General features: G+C 35.1%; 1 protein-coding gene and 1 pseudogene across 4 annotated transcripts in view; one reads left to right on the top strand and one right to left on the bottom strand.

Moving 5' to 3' along the window:
• The window catches only part of PCDH9 (protocadherin 9), a 981897-nt gene that overhangs the window by 202279 nt on the left and 765665 nt on the right, over positions 1-13953 (top strand). The gene's annotated exons all lie outside the window — the stretch shown is intronic.
• Positions 12583-13056, bottom strand: LOC131743511 (TSSK6-activating co-chaperone protein pseudogene; annotated as a pseudogene).

The raw sequence follows: 13953 nt of genomic DNA, 5'->3' as shown, positions 1-13953 counted from the left end.
TGCTACAAACCCCATGCATAACAGAACACCTCCACTCCACACAGTTATTCTGGAATCCAGGATGACAATATGAGCCCATACTGGAGATGCACCTTTGGGAACCTAGGGGCTTTGCCAGAGCAACAAAATAGAAAGGGAATGGAGAATTGTGTGTGTATGTTTTCTGTAGTCAAAACCTAGAAGTGACACACTTCACTTAGATCACAGTTCAGTGGCCAGAAGTAGTCACATGACCTTGCCTAATGCCGGGGGCTGAACACATAAGGGAGCAGATGCAATTGTTTGTGAGCCTTTCTTTCTGCCATGTTATTATGGTACCTGTTTCATAGATTCTTATAACAATCCAGTCTTGGAAAAGTTAGTAAAATTGGTGAAGAGGCAGGGAGAGAAAACAAAGACCTTTCATTTCTATCTTTCCAGTAAGCAAACTGCTCTTCATTTGAGATTAAAGTTCTAAGTCCCCTCTCTCAATCACTCTTTCTTCCTATCTATCTATCATCTATCTATCTATCTATCTATCTATCTATCTATCTATCTATCTACCTACCTACCTATAATACCTATCTATCATCTATCTAGACATTGCATGTCTACTGAATTGCATATAGAACATTAAAGGAAATATAAATATAATAATTAAATGAAATAAAAATTTAAAAGTAATACATTATCCTACTTTTTTCATCAAGATTTTTTTCACTCTAAGATACAATATCCAACTGCACCAACTGTTTTAAAACATAAAAGGGAACATATTGGCTGATAGTATTGCAAAGTTCAGGCATTGGCTGCTCAAGGACACTTGAGGCTCAGCTATGTCCTGTTGCTCCAATAATGTTGTCAGTACCTGGGCTCTCCTTTTATTTCCCATCTCTAGATCAGCTCTGCTCCATTGAGGCGTTCTTTCCAGGAAGGCTCTTTTCACTAAGTGTCCCTTAGCCATCTCTACTCCCTACCTGCTCGTGAAAAGTGGGGTTATCACCCCAGACCGGCTGGAGCCAGAAGGTTGATGATGCCACCAACCTCCCACTTACCTCCCCACCAACTAATCAGAAGAATATCCACGAGCCAATCACACCCTCTTTGAAACATTACTATAAAACTTCTCACAACTCCCTCCAAGTTGGGACACATAATTTTGAGAGCATTAGCCTGCTGTGGCCCCCTTTACCTGGCAAAGCAATAAAGCTATTCTTTTCTTCTTCACCTAAAAAAAAAAAAAAAAAAAGAAGTGAGGTTATCAGGAGGATTACATTAGCTATTACAGGCAGTGTCTAGAAGGCTGTACACTTACTTAACATTTCCTAAGTGTTAGTTATTCTATCTTTGCTGTTTTAGAAAGAGTCCAGAAAGAGAATGTCATTACCGTGGCTCAAATCAAATGCTCCAGGCTTAACTAGTCAGTGTGATTAGTAGATTAAATATGGTGAATGGCCAGACCTATGTCATTTGTCCAACCTTTGAGCAGGAAGGGATGTGTTTGTGGTCAGGTCTATCTGAAATTCTTGGACTGACTGTTGGGGAGGTGGATTCCTTGAAGGGGAAAGTGATCCTGGGAAGGCAAAACAAACAAACAAAATGCCTACTCTGCCTGATATGCCCCAAACATTAGCATGTTCATTTGGAGCTGTGCATTTGCATATATAAGGTATAATGATGAACTCTCATTTTCATTTAAAATATATCTATCAATGTTTCATACCTCATTCAAAATTAACAATTATAATGGAGAAAAATATTCAAAGTGAATATAGGATAGTTAATTTTTTAAGTCTTGGAGGAGTAGAGTTTTCCTTCTGAAATAAAAATAAGTATTTTTGGGCTTCCCTGGTGGCGCAGTGGTTGAGAGTCCGCCTGCCGATGCAGGAGACACGGGCTCGTGCCCCGGTCCGGGAGGATCCCACATGCCGTGGAGCGGCTGGGCCCGTGAGCCATGGCCGCTGAGCCTGCGAGTCCGGAGCCTGTGCTCCGCAACGGGAGAGGCCACAACAGTGAGAGGCCCACGTACCGAAATAAAAAAAAAAAAAAAAAAAAAAAAAAGTATTTTTATGTCTTTGGTAGTTAATTATTTATTCAAACTGTAACTTTTTTATTTGCATAGATGAATCTATATTGTTTCCCCCAAATACTAACCTTTTGGCAGCAAAATGTATTAAGTATTTCTTCCTGCAATACTTTTCCCTGCTCCCACTGTGTTTTTACTTAGGTTATTTTATTTTTTAAAATTTTTACTTAGGTTATTTTATATTTATTTATTGAAAAACATATTTCCAGGTTTTCAATATGATCTCAATGTTTATTTTTATAAAAAAGTCATATTAATGGATTATTACTGTTTAAGTGCTTTACTATCACGGGAAAGAGTAGATTATTTGACTACGTGTTTTTTTTTTTTTTTTTTTTTTTTGGGGTATGCGGGCCTCCCACCGCTGCAGCCCCTCCCGCCGCGGAGCACAGGCTCCGGACGCGCAGGCCCGGCGGCCACGGCTCACGGGCCCAGCCGCTCCGCGGCACGCGGGATCCTCCCGGACCAGGGCACGAACCCGCGCCCCCCGCATCGGCACGCGGACTCCCAACCACTGCGCCACCAGGGAAGCCCTGACTACGTTTTTTTAAGTATTAGATTTGTAATTTCATCAGGAAATTGGATACAGTTTAGTTCAAATCTAATTAAATTAGATTTGGGGCATGTGTATGTTTGTTAAGGCAATCTACTATGTTATTACCTTATGATCAATTATCTTAAAAAATTAATACTATAAACATCACAGCAGATTGCAGTTTTCTAAAATCCTAAACATATACATGTGCATTTAAATTACTATACTTATCTACGGTAATTATGTTTACAATCATTTTATTCATATTCTCTCAGAGCTACAGTGATCTTAAATGATCTCTGAAAAATGTTTGAAGTATGTGTCTTTTCATAATGCAATCACTGTTATAGTATTTTTGCTCCAAAGACGTTCATCTTGAATTAAAATTTAATTCTTTTTATAATATAAAACCCCAAACAATTTCTTATACTGGCAGTCATTATGAGAAGTGATTTCCTTGGATTCTAAGTGAGTTTTGATTTCAAGTGGAATTATTGTAACTTATTTTAAAGCATTTGTGATTTCTGGTTTAACAGCTGTTTTCATCATTTCCATATGAACTGTTATTTATACCTTAATGTTAAGCTTCTGGGAATTCTTTTCTTTATTGTACTATCTCACAACCATATTCTAATATTTACAGTCTTTCCTCCAGCCATCTCACCACCACCATCTTTTCATTGCCATTACAGTAACCTTTTCACTATTTTTATTACCAAAAAATCACTCTGTATGCCAATATTCTGATATTCTTATTGCTCAGAAAGACATTTCTCCATTGGCCAAGACTTAAGGTTTATGGGGGTAAATAAACTCTGCCCCTACATTCTCAAACTGGTCTTTTTTACTAGAAGAAGGTCCAGTTAATTTTATCTTTCTAAGATACTGAAGAATAGTAGTAATAAATTTTCATTTACAAAATGGAACAGTCCTGAACCATGACCCATCTGAGACTTTCCATCTCTCATTTCTATGCTCTGTGACAGTATGCTTGGTGCCAGAGGAGAACTTTCAAAATATTTCTGTCATGTGAAAGCTGCAATATAATTCTCACGGAAAGAACTCTCCTAGTATCAGATTTATACAACAAAACAAGAATATCATTGTGTACTCAACAGACACCTGATCATTTCTGTAAGATGGTACATATAGATTTGGAATCAAGACTTCAGATTTTGTGTTTATACTTGGGATCATAAGAGTTCATAAAGATGGCCATAGTTAAGAAGAACAAAAACAAATCTTTAAATAACATTTTTAAAATCTAAAATGTATAGTGGATTTTTCTATCTGTTCATAGAATACCTACAGTAAACCTACAGAAAGTATAAATATCCCCAGGCTCAGGGTTGAGTATACATATATGAATCAAGAAGCCAGGGCATCCCTGGTGGCGCAGTGGTTGAGAGTCCGCCTGCCGGTGCAGGGGACACGGGTTCGTGCCCCGGTCCGGGAGGATCCCACGTGCCGCGGAGCGGCTGGGCCCGTGAGCCATGGCCGCTGAGCCTGCGCGTCCGGAGCGTGTGCTCCGCAACGGGAGAGGCCACAACAGTGAGAGGCCCGCGTACCGCTAAAAAAAAAAAAAAAAAAAAAGAAGCCAAGCCCCCAAACCATTTCTGTGCAAACCAAGCCGGTACCATAACTTCATGATTTAACACTAATAAAGTGAGCATTTTCCCCCCAGTTCCAACACTACTTAACCTGGAGTTGAAAAGAAGTTAAAACGAAATCCAAAACCTCTCCTGAGTTGATTTAGACTTTTCCCCCTTATGACACTGCAACCAGAAAATAGTGTAGGATTTTGTGGAAAGATGAAGGGAATGTATCAGGGATTGAGGGGTACTCTAAAGCTGCTTTTAACTAAGTCTGTGGGGTAATCTGAAAACTAGATCCTCCAGCCTAGTGTCAGGTATATGTTAAACCCCGGTTTTAATTTACAGCCCGTAATTTAGTTTCCTTGGCAGTGATTCATAAGTCCCCATTTCATCCCACGACTGCTGCATGATAATGACGCTTTCTCCGGAGCAGCTTCTATCACTACTGAGCCTGCTTTTGAATCCATGGTGGCTTCCACTTAGAGAATTCCACCCAATGCCAGTCTTAACAAATGCATAGCCTTATTGGAAATGTGCCAGTACCTCACATTGTTATGCAGGTCCATGGTCATTAAAATTTTATCATATAAACCCTGCTGTCTGCACAGAAGAGGAATTGAAAATGTTGGCAAGGGATGATCACATATTTTATCAGAATCTCCTAAAAGAGAAAACCAACATGTTTAGAGCAGGAAGGAACCAAAATAACATCACTTTTAATTTAAATATAACAACATGTCCAAACCTCTGAAACTGACATTTATCTACTACTGTTCATTTTCACATTTCCCTAGAATGTCTCAGTTTCCCAAAGTTTCATGACAGTCTGATGCAGTTGCAGTGATATGATTTTCATATGTTTTTCTTGGAAAGCTTGTGTTAATCAAAGGATGCCCCTGAGACCTAAAGGCAGCATGCTATTGATTACAGTGTTGACTTATCAAAAGGCTGAGAGATTAGTGGGTTTACAGCATTATGTAGGAATAGAGATTTGAATGGCTGGAAACTTGGTTTGGAGAATTGTACGTTAGCTTATACATGCAGATAAAATATGAAACAGTGGGGCAAAACCAACCTCACAGTACCTACAACATTTTTGTGAAAGGCACGTGCATTCCCCTCCAAAATATTCCTCCTTACAGTTGTGACTGAATACATTTTGTTTATTGTGAGATGTGGCATTTTATGTTTTTCCTTTTTAGAATTAGAACAGACAGCGACTCTCTTAAAATGCTCCTGTGCTGTTCCAATTTCCGTCAATTGCATGAGTAATCACTTTGAAAAGAGAAAATCTATCAGAGCTTTGAAAATATATGAGTTGTTCTTTTTTGTCATATTTTAACATTTTATTGTTTGGAACAGTTTTAATGATTTGTCTCTAAGTTTTCAAGGTTAAAATCAGAGTGTGGTCAGATAATTTTAAGCAGATGAGAATATCAACCAAGAACAAATGTTGGATTATGTGCTAAATTTCTAAATATTTGTATTATTTTACACACAGATAGGACAAGAGTAACCTGGTAACCTGTAATCCTTGGTAACCTGGCTCTAAGTAGTGCTGTGGAAGTAGTGATACGTTTGCTCTGATATATTTTTTCCTCTTCAGTCTTTTGAGATTGTTGTGGAGACAAATTTGGTGGGGAGATTTCTTGATTCCAAGCAAAGTTAATTAATCCATGTGCAAATTTACCTTAGGTGACTTCTCGTAATTACCATCCTTTTTTTCCCTAACAAATCAAAAATTAATATATAATTTAATTTTCATATTATAATTTTAACATATAGTTAAAATCATATAATTATATCTTACATATTTATGTATTTGAAACAGTCTTCGTTTTTATTGAAGTCCAATTTCTGAGTTTAGTTTTCAAAGGTTCAAAAGTTAAGAGAAGCATAATGTTGTAATGAACAGCTGCAGGTGTTCGTTTAAAAAATTGGAAACTGTGTATTAACTCTATGAACATAATTCATCCATTATGGGAATTCTGAATAAATACAACAGAAGAATTGAAGTGGGGATTATACCTATTAATGTACAATGTATATATATATATATATATATATACACAAGTAAATGCTATGGCTAGCACATCCATATAAGAATAAACCTTGGGCTTCCCTGGTGGCGCAGTGGTTGAGAGTCTGCCTGCCGATGCAGGGGACACGTGTTCGTGCCCCGGTCCGGGAAGATCCCACATGCCGCAGAGCGGCTGGGCCCGTGAGCCATGGCCGCTGAGCCTGCGTGTCCGGAGCCTGTGCTCCGCGACGGCAGAGGCCACAGCAGTGAGAGGCCCGCGTACCGCAAAAAAAAAGAATAAACCTTGATAGGACATTTTGGAAAGAGACACATGACCTCTACATGACTTGCACACTTTGGACTGTACATACCCGCCTGCCACTTTATCCTGTGGCATACCTCTGGTGTGAAATCTAATTGTGAAACAACTGAGCAAATGTTTCAGCTTGGAACTTCAAAAATGCCATGAAGAAATTAACAATTATTTGATAATCATTGAACCTGCATTTTCTCCTCTTTAAGCATTATGTAATAACAAGGTATGCATGTACAGATACATGAATATACATATATGCATATGTGTATATGTGTACACACAACAAAGAGAGCACAATATTTCAAAACCATTATATTCATTATGTAATCATGCAATTCTTTTCTGTAGGAATGAAATATTATTCTAGGATTGACTAAGATAGTAAAACAAATTGACTAAACTTTCAGTAGTGAGATATTTCTGAACTTAAGTGCATTAAATTATACTTTGAATAGTTTAAATTGTTTTGAACAGATAAAATTTTAAGAAATGGAAGAACAATCTAGCATGAAAAATTTAGACCTAAACAATGTCATAGTATATTTTTCAGAAAAAAAAAAAAAGTGTTTACTATATTTATTCCTTCAGAGTTGGTTCCACCATGTAGTTTCCTGGGCCCAGAATAGCAGAGGTAGAGCAGCACAGATATGTACGTTACAGTCTCCATTGGTTTGTGTTTTTGTTTTTCTTTAACAAAACAAGCTGGAAGATCATTAGTAAAATCCCACCTCACAAATAATGAAGATTTTGGTATGGAAGTCATAGGCAGGATGAGTTTATTGAAAATGTAATGAACTGGCCTTAGATTATTATATATGTATGCTATTATTCACAGTTCAAATAGTATAAAATGTATGAGTATATTGCTGTCCATTTTATTTATGAAAATTAAAATAAAACACAATGCTTTTCAAGTTTGTAAGTTGTAACAGCGATTTTCTTATAAAATACTTTGAGTCTGAATTTCTTCCTAATTCTTGCTGTCTTCAGTAAATAGATGTCTCATTTATTGTTTTGTTTATCAACACTGATTTGAAATGCACATTAAGTCTTCAAAAGATACTGAATGTCTTGCTTCACAGACTGTCTGGGAATGATTTCCAGTGTAGGAAGACTCAATCAAATATTCCTTAAGCAATAAAGACATTTAATAATTTCATATCACAGATATCAGAGGTAGGCAGTTCCAGGGACCAGTGACTCAGTGATGTGAATATAGCATTTGTGAAGGGTAGAATTTTCAAAATTCTCTTGTCCTCCTTTAAAGATCACAAGATAACTGTCACAGCACTGATTATCATGGCTTCACACCCCTGTTCCAGGCAGAAAGACATTCTTTAAATCAACATACCCTCAATAGCACACCCTTCCAACATCTGTCTTCTCAGAGATTGGATAACACCATTTTTTCTTATTAATGTTCCATTTTTTTCCTTCAGTCCTTAGTATCTCATCTGTGACAGATGAACTCAGCCCCTCTGTACCTTTGAAAAAACACTTCCTGAACATTGGGTTACTTCTTTTTATCCCCCTTCATTATTACCTTATCATTGCTTACCTGGTGCTATCATATATATGAACATTAACATTTTGTTGCAGTCACCCACAACTCTAATATAGAAAATATTTCATTATCCTCCTTCAAAATCCAGTAAAAAGATAGATGTACTATGTTATAATAAAGAATCACAACAAAAAGAAAGAGAGAAATTATAATTCTCATTGGTATGAAGGTGACTATTATAGTCTCCTTACTTGTACATTTATGTTGAAGGAATGGTAAAAAAAAAAAAAAAAAAACAATGTGGACTGAAAGTCAGGGTAGGGTGTCCAGCTTGTATTCCAAGGGTTTCCTCAGACCTCCATAATTTTTTTTTTTTTTAACAATTTATAAGGAAACTTAGCAAACAGACTAAAAACATGAGTCAATGCTAGAATTCAGGGACTCAGATTTTGCAAACTATAAAAACCATTCTGATAGATCTACAACTAATAACTGATTCTGACTGCTTCAAAACATTGCTTCAAAACAGATTGCTGTACTTAGGAGGCAAGCTCTTCAAATTGTTACTCAGCAACTTGCCTGGAACAGTATCAATCCTCTTATATGTATTAAAAACTATCTTCTTAAATTTTGTGCCCTTTATACAATATAGCTAATGGTACTCATTCTTTCACAGTTTATTTTTAACTCAAACTAAATAATAGCACAGACATTTGTCCAAATAGTCTTATAATGAGTCTCTTTCAAACTGTGTCAATAACATGTAATAACATTCTGGTTTTAGGTATAAACCTTAGGACAAAGGAGACCATTTTCTTTTTTAATATTCAACAGAATTTTTGCATAAATACAAACAAAGTTATACTTCTCTAAACTGGAAATATTTACTTCTTAAATTTTTCTTATTAAAGCTGATGTTTTAATTAAAAAAAAAAAAAAACCATTTAGCAATTGCCTTCACATCTACAGTCTATGATTGCTGGCTTTTCTAACAACTTCCACTGGAAGCCCAATGGCTAATTGCAAAATTCTTGCCAGTACAAGTGCACCTGTACTCTCTGTAGAATTGTTCCTCTTATTAAAACTTTTGTGAACATTTGTTTTGAAATTATTTTTTCCTCTATTTTTCATTGGCAAGTTTCTACAAAATCATATGAAGTCTTAAAAGACCAGAAGGGCTCAGTCTCTTTGAAAAGAGTAGTTTCCAAAGGTAGCTTCTCTTAACTCTGTAATAATAAATCAAAAACAATATAAATATTGTTAATTCTCCATAAAGTACCCTAGCAAGGCAAATATTTCAGACATAAATAATGGAAAATGTCTCTATAAATACTCAAACAATGAAAAATGCAATATTTTATAAAATTATATTTTAAACATAGAATAACAAGATATTTTGGAGGGCACAAGTGTTACTTGAATTGGATTTTACAGGTAAGAAAAGAGTTAAAAGTTCTGGAAGAAATTATTATTGTAAGCTGCAGAAAATATGGATAATTTTAAACTTCATTATATATACATATATTTTAATTTTTTGAAATAACTTGTTTTTTTTCTGTTTGCTCATTACAAAAAATATGGATGTTTCCAGCTTTAGATTACACTGTGTTTTCATTATTGGTTCTTTTCTTAACACCTGCTTTCAAAGTAGTTGATGGCTGAAAAAAAAGAAAATAAAGAGGCAACATTACAGCTCTCTCAAAGCTTTATAAATGGTTCCATTTTTTCACTCATTTATGCTTTGAATACAGTCAGTGTGAAGCAGTAATTCTTTTTCTTTATTTTACTCTCAAAATGTCAATTTTGAAAATATAGCATGTAATTTTTGAGCTAGTTAGTCTAAGTTTCCTGTATCAGTGTTACTAGTAGTTTGAATAGATTACTGTGAGTGACTTGTTTAAATGCTAAATAAATAAACTTACTTTAGGCGTTGTGGATGTATTAGATTTTCTTATATCTGCTTTTTATTGTATTGTCAAAAAATTGTAATTGTTCTTCCTAAGTCATCAGGTAACACCCTTAATTAGCAATGGGAGAAAAGTGGAGGTAAACTTTAACATATGGAGGGAGAGACCCTCAACCTGCAGGGTAAAGGCTCTAAGGAGGTATGAAGAGCAAACTAATGTTTTCATAAAGAGTATTTCAGGCAGAAGGCACCTGGATTCTGGCAGAAGTATACTCAATCTCAGTTGAAATTACCTACTCTGGGAAAGAGTGCTGGGTCTTAGAGGCTCTTCTAAGCAGTCTGAATTATGGGAACAATTTACTGTCTTCCACTTTGCTTATCTGTGCTCAAGGAAGATGTCTTGCTATTGGTCTAAAGCTATAGGTCCAATGCAGGGTACACCTGGGACATTTCTTCTTCTACTCATGCAAGACAACATGCAGTCTTTTTCTGATAATGGGCTCACTAAGCCAGCAAGAGAAGTGGCTGGCTCAAAAATTGTGAAGTTTTGAGTGTCCCAAGGCCTCTGTTCATTTTTACAATGATTTTGACAGGAAGATAAAATGATTCCAAATATTATTTATTAAACTGTGAAAGTTACCGAGAAAGAATGAAAAAATAATTATAGAAAACCAAACTGAAATCTTTGAGTTTGGGAGTTGAAAAATGGAGAGTAATGAGAGGTTGCTCTAGGTGAGTAGTATTATTTATGTTTAAATGTTCTCGCCAGAATTGCAATGTGTTTTCCTGGTTGGAAAAAACAATGAATAAGCATGGTTCCATAATGCATATTGATCATTCAAAAGCACATTGCAAACTAAAAGGCAAAACAACTTAGTCAAGGCTCTTAAAATACAGGCGGGGAATTATGCCAGTAAAGGAAGCTGCTTTGTAGGGAACATAGGGATGTATTAGCTTTTGAATGAAGAGGTTAACCACTGAAGCACTTTTTAGAAGGGGTGGAAAGACAGCAGATCTTGGAAAAAGTAGATAATTCTTTATGGTTGAGCACAGGTCTCCACGAGAGTCTACATAGGATATTTTCAAGAATTATATTATTAGAAAGAGTGGAAATTTACAAGACAGTATTTAACATTGTTTTCAAGAAGCCATTATATTTTTCTCATGATTCTAACTTTGCACAGCTTTTTACATATAAATTTAATCTCAGGACAATTTGGAAGAAGATATATTCTCTTCTCTTCCTGCTCTTTTTTCCTGATGAGAAAAATTTCCAACAGTCTTTTAAGTATTTTATCAAAATTATAATTTCATCTCTCTTGCCTTGATATTATGAGTTCCATGACAGCAGATCACTTTTTCATTCATTTTTGCATAATCATTGTTTAAGTCAAAATATTTATTGAATAAATCATGAAATTGATGAAAAAATATATATTAACAGACTTGTTTAAAATTACAGAATTCATATAAGCTATTTTTAGAAGGTAATTTGATTTCAGGCCAACATGATTTTGCCAGAATTATCTTTGATTAATTCAACTCTAATAGTCAACCTTTAAGTTAAGAAATAATAAAACTCTTTGAAGATGTCAAAATTTGTCTAGCGCTTATTTAAATTTATAGGTAATCCATCAAAGTTAAGTTGTCATTTATTCGAAGGTGTCAATGTGTGTGTATTGTAAATAGGTATTAAAATGACATGTTTTTCAATGTAGAGAAGTAACAGGTATTATTAAAATATTTAGAAGAAAAACATATTAAGAATGAAAGTACAAGAAAGGAAAGTTTAAAATTTGTAGTCTCATAAATCTTAGGTTAACTAACTTTAATAGTTAAACATCTTTATCTTTTTCTCTAAATTTCTCATTTTAAAAATGAATTCATTCTATGTATATAGTGTTTTGCTTATTAAAATGCAACCAGCTAGCACATTAATCCTTTGCAGTGCTCAGAAGTACTGGGAGAGGATTGAGGGACTGGTTGGGGGCGGGGAGAAAAATGTAAATTATCTGGGAGTGGAAATAAAAACAAAACAAAAAAAGAACACATGTAATTAAAGGAAAGATGGGAGTGGGTATCAAGAACAAATTCACCTGTTTCATCCTTTTGCTTCAGGTACACATTCTATGAATAATCTACAGAAATGAAAATGAAGTTCTACCTGTGGCAACATGGAAGAATCTTATCAATATGATATTGAATGAAAGAAGTCAGTTACAAAAAAAAATGTATTGTACAATTCCATTTCTATAGAGATTTTTAAAAAGACAAAGATAATTTATGGTGTTAGAAGTCAGGAAAGTGGTTAGGGAGGGTGTTATAACTGGGAGAGGGGACAAGGGAGCTTTTTTTTAATGCTGATAGTATCCAATTTCTTGATCTAGCTCACAGGATGACAAACATTTTCTGTAAAAAGCCAGATAGTAAATATTTCAGGCTTTGCAGGCAATATAATCTGTCTCAACTACTCAGTTCTGTTCTAGTGCAAAGGCAACTATAGATAATATGTAAATAAATAGGTATTGCTGTGTAAAAAAAAAAAAAAAAATTCATTCTATGTATATAGTGTTTTTCTTACTTTAAAATACATACTAACTGTTTATCATAAAATGTTTGTTACTTTTTAATTTTTTTTTTTTCACAATTCATTTACTGAATTGGAGAGGTGATTTAACAACAGATTACGAGATAAGGCTGGGAGAGAAGAGTTCTTGCTTTCTCTCCCAGGAGACAGTTGTGTCATGGATGCTTGTAAATTTTCCAAAATAGCCATCTGCGGTTGGGCAAGCTGGGTCTGAAGCTGGAGATTGGCATACATACATTTTAGGAGTCCTAGGTATTCCTTGGGCTTGTGGTCAATTCCAGAGGCCAGCTTTGTTGTGGGGATTTTCAGGAAAGTAGCTGGTGGGGAACTTGCTTGAAGATTAATAACGCTGAGGCAGGGTTTGTCTTGACAAAGAGGCACAGCATTGCCTTCCTCTTTGGCTCTTCTATTAGTAGGATGACTAGAACGCTGCTCCAGCTGAACACCAACAGGTGTGGTGCCTGCAGTGTTAATTGAAAGCTTCAATCCCAGCACCCACCCTTGTAGTTGATACACATGTGCAGTCATTTGTTACTTTTTTAAAAGAACATAGCACAAAAGATAAAACATAGGCACAAAATCAGCTACACAGTGGTAACACTAATGCTATATAGTATAATATTATAGTATTACATAGTATTATATATTATAGAATTATATTATAGTATTATATATAAATATATGTAGTAAAAGCACATATATATATTCTTTAACCTATCTTTCTAGAAACATTCAAAATGGATTTATTGAGGTAAAACTGACAGGGAATAAGATGCACATGTTTAAAATGTAACTTGGTAAGTTTTGAAATGTGGGTATACCTGCAAAACCATTACCACAATCAAAATAGTGGACATCTCAAACATCAACAAAAGTGCCCTCAAGCCTTTGTAACCTCTCCTTCCCACCTTCCCCAAGTAATATTCAGTCTACTGTTTCAAAAATGGAATTGCTTTTAACTTAGCACATAGTGGAATTCAACAAGTGGAAATTAAGTAAATAAATATTAATTTCATGCTCCGACGTGACTTTTTTTTTCCCAAAGACAATATTTTAATTTTTGATGCCAATGGCCAAATCATAATTATGTACTTTTGAATGTGCTCCTGCTGTCTGGAGAGAAAAATAAAACAAAGGGGCTTCCCTCAATAGAAATAGAGATTTTGAATACCTAATGAAGAGTAAGGAAACATTCATATTAGTTTTCCTTGGTCATCTCATGAATTATATTTGAAATGACTTGGTTTTGATTTTTCATTACATTTGTCCAATATTCTAGTAGTGTCCTATAACAGATGGCTTGTCTTTTCACAGAAGAGTTAAGATAAAACATACTAAACCATTTTCACATGTCCATTTAGAAGAGAAAGTTAGAATACAGTACCATAGTAAACAATAACTTCTTCCCTAGCATGTGTACACACA

This window comes from Kogia breviceps, chromosome 16, assembly GCF_026419965.1.
Source record: "Kogia breviceps isolate mKogBre1 chromosome 16, mKogBre1 haplotype 1, whole genome shotgun sequence".
Lineage (NCBI taxonomy): Eukaryota > Metazoa > Chordata > Mammalia > Artiodactyla > Physeteridae > Kogia > Kogia breviceps.
This window is presented reverse-complemented; position numbering and strand designations above follow the sequence as displayed.